Source organism: Rhinolophus ferrumequinum, chromosome 9 (assembly GCF_004115265.2).
Source record: "Rhinolophus ferrumequinum isolate MPI-CBG mRhiFer1 chromosome 9, mRhiFer1_v1.p, whole genome shotgun sequence".
NCBI lineage: Eukaryota > Metazoa > Chordata > Mammalia > Chiroptera > Rhinolophidae > Rhinolophus > Rhinolophus ferrumequinum.
The window spans coordinates 44,353,903-44,367,267 of record NC_046292.1 but is presented as its reverse complement, the minus strand read 5'-3'; positions in this window follow the sequence as shown (position 1 = coordinate 44,367,267).

Genomic DNA, 13,365 nt, shown 5'->3' with positions numbered 1-13,365 from the left:
GACATTACTCTTATTCATATTGCATTAAGAAAAATTATGTATTTCTTCATTAGCTTCTAGAGACAATAGTATAGGTACGGAATCCTGATACTCTGTTTGACTAACAAATTTTTACAAAAATAACTCTCATGTTAAAAATGGTTGAGAGACCAAGTAAAAGACATAGGGTTATTATTGTTCTGCATCAGACGGTAAAGGTTGCTGTTGGAGTTTCTGAGGGGAAGCTTCTACATATGGTATACTTACTGCATGAAATGCGGCAGTTGGATTCCTGTGTTTTTTTTTCAATTGTCATATAAACAAATAATTCCAAACATATTTCTTCTTCGTGGATTTGTTTCTATTTTGCAAATTGTTTCAGGCATCAATAAACAGGATTACACAAATGTGCATACAACTGCAAAACTCATTTAGTTTAGCAAGTGCTTCTCACATATTCATTTACTCAACAATGCTACTTTCAAGTCATGTCAACATTACTCCATTTCTGCCTCATGACTAATACAGTGTTACTTAAACCCATTTTACATCTTACATCCATGGAACACCACCAACCTTTTGGGTTTGTACCACCTGGTTTCTAATTAAAATCAACTGGAGAAAGAGAGGCTTTCTGCAGAAGCATAGGTTCTTTCCTAAGCCCGCTTATGGGTCCTCAGCAAGAGTTGAAAATATAAGATCACAAATGTGAAAGCTCATTATAGGAAAAAACAAAAAGTGAAAAGCACATTAGCCCAATTAAGAGGCTGTGAGTGAGAGGCATATGGGTAAACCCATAGTGTGATGGTTTCATTGTCCGCTCTTTTTATCAAGGAGACTGAAAAGAATTTTTTGCTTGCAAAGTAATACTTTGCCAACTTCAAAATATTCAAAACTGGATCTGTAATATCCGTGGAGAATAGAAAGGGGGAAACACAAACTGCAGCCCCTCACCTTCAGCATAATAATAAGAAAATCTGCTGTTTTGTGTGTCCAGTCAGAGATTTCTAAACGTGCAACCACTCTAACCTCGGCAAATAGGAAAACAATACCCGTTATTCACTCAATTTTCTTGAGCAAAAAAAGGCGAATGATAACAACATATGCTCTAAATGTGACCCATGCAGTTTAGCTTAAAGGCAAAATAAGATAAAAGTCAGAATTGCACACAGAGTTTAAACAGAAACATACGTATCTATACACTTTCTTTCCCCCTCCATATGTTACCCTGTGGTGGGAAGTATAATTCTGTGCATCACACCTTTCACTCAAGGATCTGAAGCCCCTCTCGGAAACGAACACAAACCCGTACGCCAGCCCCGGGAAGCAGGTGGTGAGGATTATTATTACCATTTTACAAATGGAGACACTTAGTGTTCTCGACTTCTAGTTGATTGAACTCAAGGTGCTGGCACTCTTTATGGTGTGTGTGTGTGTGTGTGTGTGTGCGCGCTCTATTCAAAAAAATATTTTAGTGACAATACAAGTGAATTGTAGCACTTAAAGGTGCTAAAAATTCAATGATCGCATTGCAAACGGATTTGCTTCCCTTTCACTGACTTTTCTTCATCCCTGAAACTACCAAATATAACTGTGGATGCTAAAAATAATGATCTCAAATTTTCTTCTATGTATCTCTTTCGGAGAGAGTTTGCAACACTAACAAATAAAAGTCACAACCCAGGGAAATGAGTTGCTGAACTGGATATTTTTAATACCAAGAGTTAAATTTGGGGAGCTTAAAGTTGAAACTGACAAGTAGTACCCTCCATGATCCAAACTTCCAGGCTATGGTTGGAGAAGTCGAGTCGGACAGCTTTCCGAAGCAGCCCAAACACGAAATCACACACAGATAGGCAGAGTGTTTCCCAGTTACTCAGGACAAACCTTTCTGTTTAAGTTCTTGGCTGCTAAATTTTAACCCAAGTATAACTGCTTAGGAACCTAAGTCCAATTCGGCCCTCAACACAGAGGGGTCCAGAGAGCAGACCGCTCAGTAAAAACACGCCTCTAAAGTAAGCAAGCTTGTCCCAGCGTGGAGGTTTCTCCAAGAAGCATTAACTTCCTGCCAGGTTCATGTCCTCTGAAGTAGGCCATGATACAAATGGTCTTGTGTAAGTGACATCCTTTCTATATTTGACACAGTGGAATCTTGGCGGGGGGGAATGGTTTTAGAAATTATACAAATCATTTTGCTTTTTAGGTCTATGTATCTAAGGGAAAAACACTCCTCTTGCTAAAATCACATTTATCAAAATAAAAAGTAGGGACGTGAACAGATATTTGTATACCCATGTTCATAGCAGCATTATTCACAGTAGCCAAAAAGTGAAATCAAATGTCCAGTGACAGGTAAACGGACAAACAGATGTAGTATATACATACAGTGGAATATTATTTCACCTCAAAAAGAAAGGACATTCTGACATAGGCTATAACATGGAAGAAACTTGACAACATGATGGTAACTTATAAGTAAGCGAACAAGCAGAGGGAAACTATTATATGATTCCACTGTAGGTACCTAGAATAGTCACGTTCATAGAGACAGAAAGTGAAATGGTGGTTACCAAGGGCTGGGGGCGGGGTGGGGGGGAGGGGGACTGGGTATTTATAGTTTAATGAGAATGGAGTTTTAGATGAAAAGGTTTTGGAGATGGATCGTGGTGAAGGTTGCACAACCGTGTGAATGTTCTTAATGCCACTGAATTGTTCACTCAAAAAAGGTTAAGACGATAAATTTTATGTTATGGATATTTTACCACAATTAAAAAATCCTATCATCAAGGTCAGCGGGCAGTGGGCTGGAAGTGTGTAAATGATTGGAAGCTTGGGACAGGCTTCATCTTTCATGCTCCTTGAACACATTCCCGGCATCCACATTGTAGTATAAGAGTGCTTGGTGACGGTGCTGATGGCCCCTTGGCAAGTTCCCAGGGCTGGGAAGTGCATGGCAGGTGCACAGCCCCAAGGGTGTGGTGTTTTCTGAGCCCGTTGGTAGGTCCCACCATCTGGCACACTGGGCTGAGAGTTCCCAATCTCTGCTTTGAACACCTTTTGAATTTGAGCGGGTCTGGGATGTCTAGTATAAAATCTTTGGGTTTAGAGCGCTGGTTCCTTTTCACCATTGCCTGTGGCTTTTAATAGGATTTCTATGCCAGACAGAGCAATATCTTTTGTCCCAGGTTGACCAGCCCTTAGGCTGGTACCTCCCTAGTTATCATGAGGGCATTAATACAGGGCATCAGAATCAGATGCCTAACGATTTTTTGAAGATGTGCACTGGTTCCTTTCATGGTTAAGTGGTATTCAATATGATTCAGTTCCACAGCAAAGGTGCAGAACTGAATTTTGGCTACCTCAGACCTAAGGTATTAAAACTATAAAGTACATGGATTTAAAAAAAATTAATAACTGTGTGTGGTGATGGATTTTAACTAACTGTCATGATGATTTTGCGACATATATATCTATCAAATCGTTGCATACTTAAAATGAACACATGTTATATGTCGATTATATTTCAATAAAAAATGGAAAATTACATGGATAATAATATTAACCTCTCCCTATTTGTATTACTTTCAATATTCCACATCCACTATTGCCACCAAGATCCTTAAGATAAACCTGCGAGGCAAGGTGGAAATTTTGTACCGGTCTACACCTGAGGAAATTGCTAAAAATTCCTTAAGACCATGGCCTGTGACTTGTTTCTCATTGTATTCACAGTATGTAGTTTTTCCACCTCAACTTGGAACACAATAGGTTTCCCATAAGTTCTTGTTCAATGACTCCATGAATATATGGAAAACTGTCAGTTAATTGCTTAAGGTTCTAACAAGAGCAGGGGCTGGAAGGCCTTCTGATTTCTTTTTCTATAATAACACCTTGATATAAACAGCAATTTTTTCTGTGCCAAATTCCTTCTGCAGAATCTGTCCACCTGTAAGGTTAAATACATCTTAGCCAACCAGCTACTAGCTTGGTGGGCTGAATGCCTCAGTGGTTTCTCCTTAAGTAAAAGATGTACATCTTGATTGGAAGCTGGCAAGGGAATGGTGCTCCTATCCGACCCCTCCATGCCACCCTGCACCTCACAGCCCCTCCTCCCATCCTGAGCTCTCTGGTTGCCTGGCTTCTGTCACCCTTTGCTGTCCGTGTCAGGTGATTTTTTTTGTCTGCCTCCTAGACAAGCTGCTGTGGGCCAGACTTCCTTTATCGTGTGGTTTTCTATCGCTATCTTATCAGGCAACTCCACTCCTGTTCCATCCTTCCTGGCCTCCCTGCTGGGTCCTGAGTCTTTGGTAGCTGCCCTCCCTGCCCACCCCCCTCCCCCCCACACACAGAGAGCAGCTTCTCTCGTTCCCTGTCTCTCTAACACAGTCTGCTCTGTTTCCTATTAGAGGAGCGTGCATTTTAAATGTCTCAGTAGCGTCTGTCTCTGCAGCTACAGATCGTCTGCTCCCCCACCCCCCCACTTTTCTTCCCAAGTCAGACACTAGAGTGGGGAGCATCAATTCACTGTTTCTGGCCAGATACCAGATGTGCTGGGTGAAATCAAATTGTCATAGAAAATATTTGTAATTTCGGGTAAAGATCAATGCCAAAATGGTAAGGGTGGAAAGGAATAAAAAAAGATACAGTTGTTGTTGTTATCACAATTAATAATGGTCCCAAGCAGTCTCTCTCTCTATCCTTCCCACCCCCTGTTGGAAGTGATTATAAAGTTTCTCTCTGAAACTTGCCCAGTATTCAGCCTCCATCGTGTCCTGATGCACCACAGTGACACGGGGAGCTGGGAAGCGATTTTTATTAGATAGTGGTGAAACGTGATAGGTAATATTTCCAGGAGAAACCTTTGTTTCAATGAAATGGTGCCACAGTCTCTAAGGGGTGAAAGAGGGAAGGTACCCCTGAAGTGATCTAGTCTAATCTAATTTTTGAGGCTCAGTAAAAATAAAGTAACTTGCCAAGGTCACATACCAAGAATGAGAAATGTTGCTTATTACAAAACGGTTCTTAGAGAGTTACAAAGCACAATGGCACAGTAAAGACACTGTGAAATTCAGGAGTCAATAAATAAGCCGAACTCTGCTGGTCAAGCATACTCCTAACCTATTGAACCACAGACTTTTTTTTTCCTCCAGGTAATTAGGAATTCGTGTTCTGCAAAATATACTTTTACAGAATCTGGCTTAATATAGTGAAGGCCAGCTCTATATCTTGTCATTTAGAGGTCTTACATGGTGTATTTACACCCAAACAAAGATGCTTGTCAACTACCCGGAATTATTCCTTGTGGAGCATGACTGTACTATCTTCCTGTGCTCTTTGAACATGGTTGCTGGAGACATAAAACGCTCACGTTGGGTGACCTATGTTGATTTCATCTTCAAAAGGACAAACAACATCCAATGAATGTTGCCTTCCAAAGTTAGAGTGAAAGCCCCAGAGAAAATATTTCAAGTGAAGATTAGGTGAAATAAAAATGACTAGAATTGGCACACACCACGTTTGAAAGATCTGGCTGGCTACCTACAAACAGGTACCAGGGTCTGGGAGACGAGACAAATATTCTGTAATATTTAAAGGGCTTCAGAGATAAGATAATAGCATCATGGGTGGGTGGGTCTTTGAAAAATGAAGTGAGTGATATTTGTCTTTGGAACCTTATGCCTCTGTTTTCCAATTATGTCTCCCCTTTTCTTTTAGTCTTCTCTCTCCTATCCTGGTGGGTAGGGTGTGAGTGAACCAACCCCCAAACTCACATTTGCTCAGTAAACCCTGTGATCCCACTGGGACCCAAGGAAGAAAGCTGATGATCTGATAAACTAACTCACTGATAAGGCTAGGGACATGCTATGCCCACAGGTGGCATTTCAGCCATGTGATAGCTTCTTACAGAAAGTATTTAGAGTCTGCACCTTGGATTATAGTGTGTAGGTGACTGCCTACGCCATCTATGCACGATTAGAAAATAATGTGAACCAGCTAAATGGTGGATTAGTTTTCACTTCTATGGACTCAAAGGGAAAGATCTACGCAGGCAAGTAGGTCAAATAGAGTAACTGCTTTCATTTTCATTCAGAAGGGGATGGTTTGGGCAACTTCAACTCTTCTGAACTCTGCTTCATAGGAAAGATGTGGCACAATTTGAGAGTTGTCAAGTCCCATAGACAATCGTAAAGGGAAGGAACAGAAAGTGTTCAGAAACGAGAAGTGTGGGGTGGTAAAGAGATCTGTAGTCCTCTCTAATACCAAAGCTAATCACAGGCCCTCAATACACAAATGAAAAAAAGAAGGAATAAATGAATGATCGTTTGGTCAACCACTGTGTCACATAACATGCAGCATAGCATAGTGGGGGTACAGAAGAGTTTGATCAGCAGTCTGAGTGGATGAGAGATTCAAATCTTGTAATACGTTTGCACAAAGATTGTTGTAAGCTTAAATTCATAATTGTGCATCTTATTTCTAGTTAGACTCCATTTAATCCACACAGCCTGTTGTAACTAGAGAATTCATTCAAAAGTAAAACAAACAAAACACCTGATTATTCTAACCTAAATTAAGTGGAAATATGCATTTTTTTCTTGCTTTCTAATTATTATAATAGGATAATAGGCAACCAGAAGGACAGAAATTGAAATCAGAGTTTTCCTCCAAAATGTTACTTTGTATATCAAAATTAATTGAGAAGACATTTCAAAGCATACCTGCTTGCTCCCCACTCCATCTGGATCTGGCACCTTGGGGCATGTGTTGAGGGAAATCCCCAACTCCCAGGTGTGTTGTTAATGCCCTCTGTTAGAACCACTTTTAAGGGGTTTGTCTGAAGCTTAGGTTCAAAGGAAAGACCAGGGGATTTGGAACCACCTTGAGGTAGTTTTCAAACATGAGCCAGTTTATTAATGCTTTGAAGCCTCAGTTCTTTTATCTGGAAATTGGGGATAACAATACCTACATTTGAAAGAATATAGGTCAATGTGTTTAACAATGCCAGGTCAGTGTCTGACACATAGTACAGTGCTCCATAAATGTTAAATGCCTCCAGTTTCTAAATTTTGAGTCATAAACTTACACTCAGAACAATGTGAGTTCTGAAAACCCTCATGCATTAAATAAAGATTCATCATAACGCCCTGTGAGGCAGAAAACTATGCTATTATATTTTACAAGAAATCTTAGCCTCCAGAGTGGAAACCAAAAGGATCTTGGGCTTAACACTCAGCTAACCAGAAAGTAAAATCAAGTAGTCCAACTCTTCTTCAAAAATACTGACTGACTGAGATATTTTTGTAGATATTGACAAGTGCCCTGAGGATCAATCAAAGGCAACAACTTGTCTTGGGAAAGGCAAAAGGTCTATAGATAATATTAAAGTTCTCCAGATTTAACTCTTTCCAACTTGGACTGTGCCCTTATTTTTAGAAAAGTCAATATTGTAAGCATTGAACTTTCAAAGCAAATACATTTCTGTATGGAAAGAGTGGGCAAGGGAGGAGGTTCGCTTTAAAAACACACGCACAAAAGCTCTTTGTTTCAATTCACCGCAACCTCCTTAGGAAACTTATAACTGACTGGTTGGTTTAAAGACTTTGAGTAGTACAAGCGGATGGAGCATTGAGACGTACAGTGAAAGTACTACTAGTTAAATACCAATTGAAAATGAAGAGTATTTCCTTAACATTCTCTATCCTCTGCCTACCCCAACAGCTCATCTCTTGACAAGTCCTTGAACTCTTGCTCTAAGCTTATTGGGTGGAGCACATTGGATGCGCTTTCCACTACTGTTTCATCTTGATGTCTCTACAGGTTCTGTTTACTTCTCTGAGATGTTCCCACTTCTTCCTGGTGTATTTCTATTCATCTTCAGGACTCAGCTCAGATCCTTCTTAAAGTTTTCTCTGATAGTCCACAGACTGGGTTTTTTTTTGTTTGTTTGGTTTTTAGCAGCCTGTGCAAACCTCTATCATACCATGTACTGCACTGAACTCTAATTAGCTGTACTCTCATATCTCCTACTATAAGCTACCTGGAATATCATAATCATTTAATAAGTATTTACGAAATTCACTTATTCTAACAATATTCTTACAGTGTCTATTTTGTGCCAGGCACTTTACTAGATATAGGAGCTATAGCAATATAGAAGACCATGTTCCTCACTTTCTAAAGCTTCTATTTTAGTAGGGATAGACAGACACTAAGTAAATGGTGAAAAATAAAACTGGTAAGGAGGAAAGAAAGTATGTTTGTGTATGTGTGGTTAGCTAATCTAGCTAGGGTGGTCAGAGAAGACACATGTCAGGTGGCATTTCAACAGATATCTCAAAGAATTAAAGGAACACACTCTGGATAGCTGTAGGAAAAACATTACAGGCAGAGGGAAAAGCAGGTGCAAAGGCCCTGAGGAAAGTGTATACTTGTCATGATGGCAGAACAGCAAGAAGGCTGATCTGCAGAGGAGTGAGTGAGAAATACAGTCAGAATGAGGTTGGTCAGAAAGGATAGTTGACATCCCAACTGGCCTCTGTGCTCATAGTCTCCTTTCCTTCCCATCCGTCTTCCACCCAGCTGCCAGAGCAATTGTTTAAACTGTTAATATCATCATATCACTTCCCTGTTTAAGATTTTAAAACGATTCCTCAGCATTTACAGAATGAACTTCACACGCCTGCCATGGTACTTCTCTTAGGCCTGTCATACTCCCTGCATGCTTCATGCTGACCACACGGAAAGATGAATGGCTCTTCCAGCACACCAATTCATTTCCCTAATCTGGAATGTTGTTTTCCCTCTGAATAGTGGCCTCTACACTTAAGGCAAATCTTCATATAACTTGATCAAGCTCCAGAATTCAGCAATAATTTTCACTTGTTCCCTGAAGTGTTCCTGGATGCTGACCTTTCTTTTAACTCTCTCCCCAGCCTTACACTTACTCCTAAACCTAAGTCTAAAATTTAGTTGGACCTAAACTTCAGCCCTGTTCCAAATCTTAACCTAAGCCAGTTCCAACTGCAATGCTAAATGTAAGTCTCACTTCACCCTAATCCTAAACCGGCTCTAACTCCTGTCCAAGCTTCATCCCTAACCCCAACTTTGACTCCACGTTAGTTAGCCAAGGATCCTTTTACTACGATACACGTGGCTGTCAGGAAGGAAGTGTGTGAAGCTCAACATTTCAATGCTTAGCTCACATGGGTGAGGAAGGTTGCTGCACAGGCGATGCACTAGCTCCTTAAAGCGGACAACTGCTGTTGAGTTATTAGGGTGAACCTCGAGAAGGAATATATCTGCCAAAAAGGACTCCCCGTGGTTAACTGGGCCCGAATTCCTAACCAGAGTCTAGCAGCCATTGTTTACAGAGGCCTCTCACGCATAATGCTTTTCAGGGAAAAGCCACAGGATGAGATGCTAGTCTCTTGCACTGAGTTCCTGCTGTCTGAGCAGAACCTTATAAAGATGTTCCTGGAGTGGTCTTTCAACCACTGGACTGAGACCTGCCTCATCCAAGTGGAATAGCGCAGCTACAGCCTCATTTACTCTTTATTGACCAGCTCCATGATGACCGATCAGAATGTGTGATTCCGACCAATCAGGACAGTGGTATTTGGACTAAGGACACTGTGGAGATTGGGATTCCTCATTTGCATAAAGACGGATGAATCACAGACCTGGGCAGGCACTTTCCCTAAAGTGGGACTTCCCTTTGTCTCTCTTTGCGGAGAGCACTTTCTGTTTCCTCCAGAGGCTGCCTCTCTAGTGTGCAAACTATTTACCTGAATAAAAGTTTTCCTTTGACTGCACTCCAGATTGAGGACTTTTGTTGGAATTAGATGGGTGTCAGAAATCTTTTGTTGACATCAGAGTCTGCAGCTTCTCCAGTTTGAGAGAAATCCATTTATACTTATTATTTGTTACCTACATTCATTCAGTAAATGACTAAATCTCTTGGTGTCTCAATAAGGTCATGCATAAAATGAAGAAAATTAAATTTATGTCACAGGTTGTCAATGACTATGACATAACTGAAATATCGAAGAACACAGTGGGCCCTCAGAAGGTTAGCCGAGTCAGCCTCCTCCATGGCTCTGGGCTCTTCAGAGCTTTGGTCTTCTCTTATACCCCTTAGGCGTCCCTACCCTCAGGGAGCAAAATATCACCTACCTCAGAAACTCAATACGTTTTATTTGGTGATAATGTGATCCTTGAAACCTGGTTTAATGAGACTTCATTTTAATGAAGAGGATACTGCTCTTCGTCTCTTACATTTACATAGAATTTTGAAGTTAAGTAGTCATTTAATTCTGTTAAGTAACTTAATTCTATTAAATTCCAAACAGCTCCAACAAAACAACAAACAAACAAACCATTGCAATACCTTATGATTTTGACATGAATGGCATTGAACCTATAAATTAAAAATGTTACATTGGGATCCAGTCAAGATGGCACAGTAGGTAAACGCTGTGCTTGCATTCTTTCAAAACCACATCAGAATGTATGGTGATGGAAGGGGAGCTGACTCTGGGTGGTGAACACACAGTGTGATTTATGGATGATGTGATACAGAATTGCACACCTGAAATCTATGTAATTTTACTAACAATTGTCACCCCAATAAATTAAAAATAAATTAAAAAAAAAAAAACACATCAGAATTACAACTAAATTACAGAACAACCATCGTTGAGAATTTCCTGAAGTCTAGCTGAAGCGAAGCCTTACAACTAAGGACATATAGAAGAGGCCACCTCGAGACTGGTAAGAGGGGTAGAGCTGCAGAATGGGCTGGTCCCACACCTGGATGTGACCATTAAAAATCAGGAGGGATATCTTGGCTGCGGAGATCCCCCCCCAGAAAAGCGAGGGGTCCCAGCCCCATGTCAGGCTCCCTGTGCCAGGGAGAGATGTCCCCCTAACTTCTAGTTGTAGAAACCAGCGGATATTGTGGCTGAGTGAGCCTGAGGGCGGCTGCAGTCCCAGGCAATTCTCTTAAAGTGCCTGCGCATGGACTTACCTGCTGTCGGACTCACTGGTTCTGAGCTCCAGCGCTGGTTCTGAGCTCCAGTGTCTTGAAGGGTGCCAGGGACATACAGGGAGGAACAGAGTTGTCTGACTCCAGGGCAAGGGCTAGAGGGGCAACTTTCTCCTAGACGGAGGAGCTGGTGGAAGCCATTACTTCTTCTTTGGGCCCTCCACAGTTCTGGCATGCAGATAGGTAGCCACCATATCTGAGTCTCCATAAACCTGGATAACACCGTTCATTCGCCCCACCCAACTTACGGGCCCATCCAAGCTGCTTCCTGTGGCTGTTCCATACAAATGGCCTGCTTTGGCTTATGCTGCAGAATTTCCTAAAATCTCTCAAAGGTTCATAAAACCCAAACAAGCGGCATCTGTGTTTGGCATTTCCCCTACCTTTGGCTAAGCAGCTCTAAACCCAGCACTAGCTACATCCGGCCTTGGTTTGCGGATTAGCTTCTTGAGGCACCTTCAATAACAGCGTGGGCAGTGGCCATCTGTGGATTGCTTTGTGGCTCATTCCAGGTGGCCCTGGGCAGGGCACAGGCTGCGGCTGAAATTGGCCTGTGGCAGGGTCCCTCCCAGGAGGCCTTGGGACTGGCATGCCCAGTGATGAGACTTCAGACTAAACCAGAGCACCACCCAGCTGCCTCCAACACACCCTAAGGGCAGACTGGGCAGGCACCAGAACCCTGCTAAAGTGAATACTGCTCTGCAGGGTCAGCCTCTACATCACAACTCCTCCACTGTAGTCACAGCTAATCCTCATAAGCAATCAACTCGAGGGTCAATTTCTCCCATTGATGTGCAAACAGCAATCAAGTTTCAATTACAACAGGAGGACACACACAACCCATATAAGGGATACACCTGGAGCATCTGGCTCTGATGACCAAGGAGACTGAACCACTGGGCCCCACAGGACACCTACTGCTTAAATCCACTCTACTAAGACCGGGAGGCAGAACAGCCTTACATAGAAAGAAACACAGGAAGACAGCCAAAATGGGGACACAAAGAAATATGTCCCAAATGAAAGAACAGAACAAAGCTCCAGAAAAAGAACTAAATAAAATGGAGACAAGCAATCTACCAGATGCAGAGTTCAAAACAATGATTGTAAGGATGCTCAGTGATCTCCGAGAACTTCAACAAAGAGACAGGAAACAGAAAAATGGAGATAGAAAACATAAAAAAGAACCAGTCAGAAATAAAGAATACAATAACTGAAATGGAGAATACATTAGAGGGAATCAGCCGTAGATTAGATGAAGCAGAGGACCCAACCAGTGATTCAGAAGATAAGGTAGCAGAAGACACCCAATTGGAACATCAAAAAGAAAACAATCCAAAAAAATGAGGACAGTTTAAGGAGCCTCTGGGACAACATCAAGCATACCAACATTAGCATCATAGGGACACCAGAAGGAGAAGAGAGAGAGCAAGGAATTGAAAACCTATTTGAAGAAATAATGACAGAAAACTTCCCTAACCTGCTGGAGGAAATAGATATACAAGCCCAGGAAGCGCTGAGAGTCCCAAGCAAGATGAACCCAAAGAGGCCCACATCCAGACACATCATAATTAAAATGTCAAAAGTTAAAGACAAAGAGATAATCTTAAAAGCAGCAAGAAAAAAGAGGTTAGTTGCCTACAAGGGAGCTTCCATAAGGCTGTCAGCTGATTTCTTTACAGAAACTTTGCAGGCCAGAGGGATTGGCACGGCATATTCAAAGTGATGAAAAGCAAGGCCCTACAACCCAGATTACTCCACCTAGCAAAGCTATTATTTAGAATTGAAGGCCAGATAAAGAACTTCCCAGAAAAGAAAAAGCTAAAGGAGTTCATCACCACCAAACCACTATTACAAGGAATCTTAGAGGGACTTCTTTAAGATGAAAAAAAATATATGAATAATAAAATGGCAATAACTACATATCTATCAACAGTTGTTTTAAATGTAAATGGGTTAATGTTCCAATCAAAAGACAGAGGGTGGCTGAATGGATAAGAAAAGAAGACCCATACATATGCTGCCTACAAGATGCTTCAGATCCAAAGATACACAAAGACTGAACATAAAGGGATGGAAAAAGATATTTCATGAAAATGGAGATGAAAAAAGAAAAATCTGAAGTAGCAATACTTATATCAGACAACATAGACTTTAAAATAAAGGCTTTTAACAAGAGACAAAGAGGGACTTAATAATCCACTTCTGGGTATGAATCCAAAGAAACCCAAAATACTACATTGAGGGATTTGTGCATCCATACGTTTATTGCAGCATTATTTACAATAGCCAAGATATGGAGGCAACTTGGGTGTCCATGATTGCATAAGTGGATAAAGAAG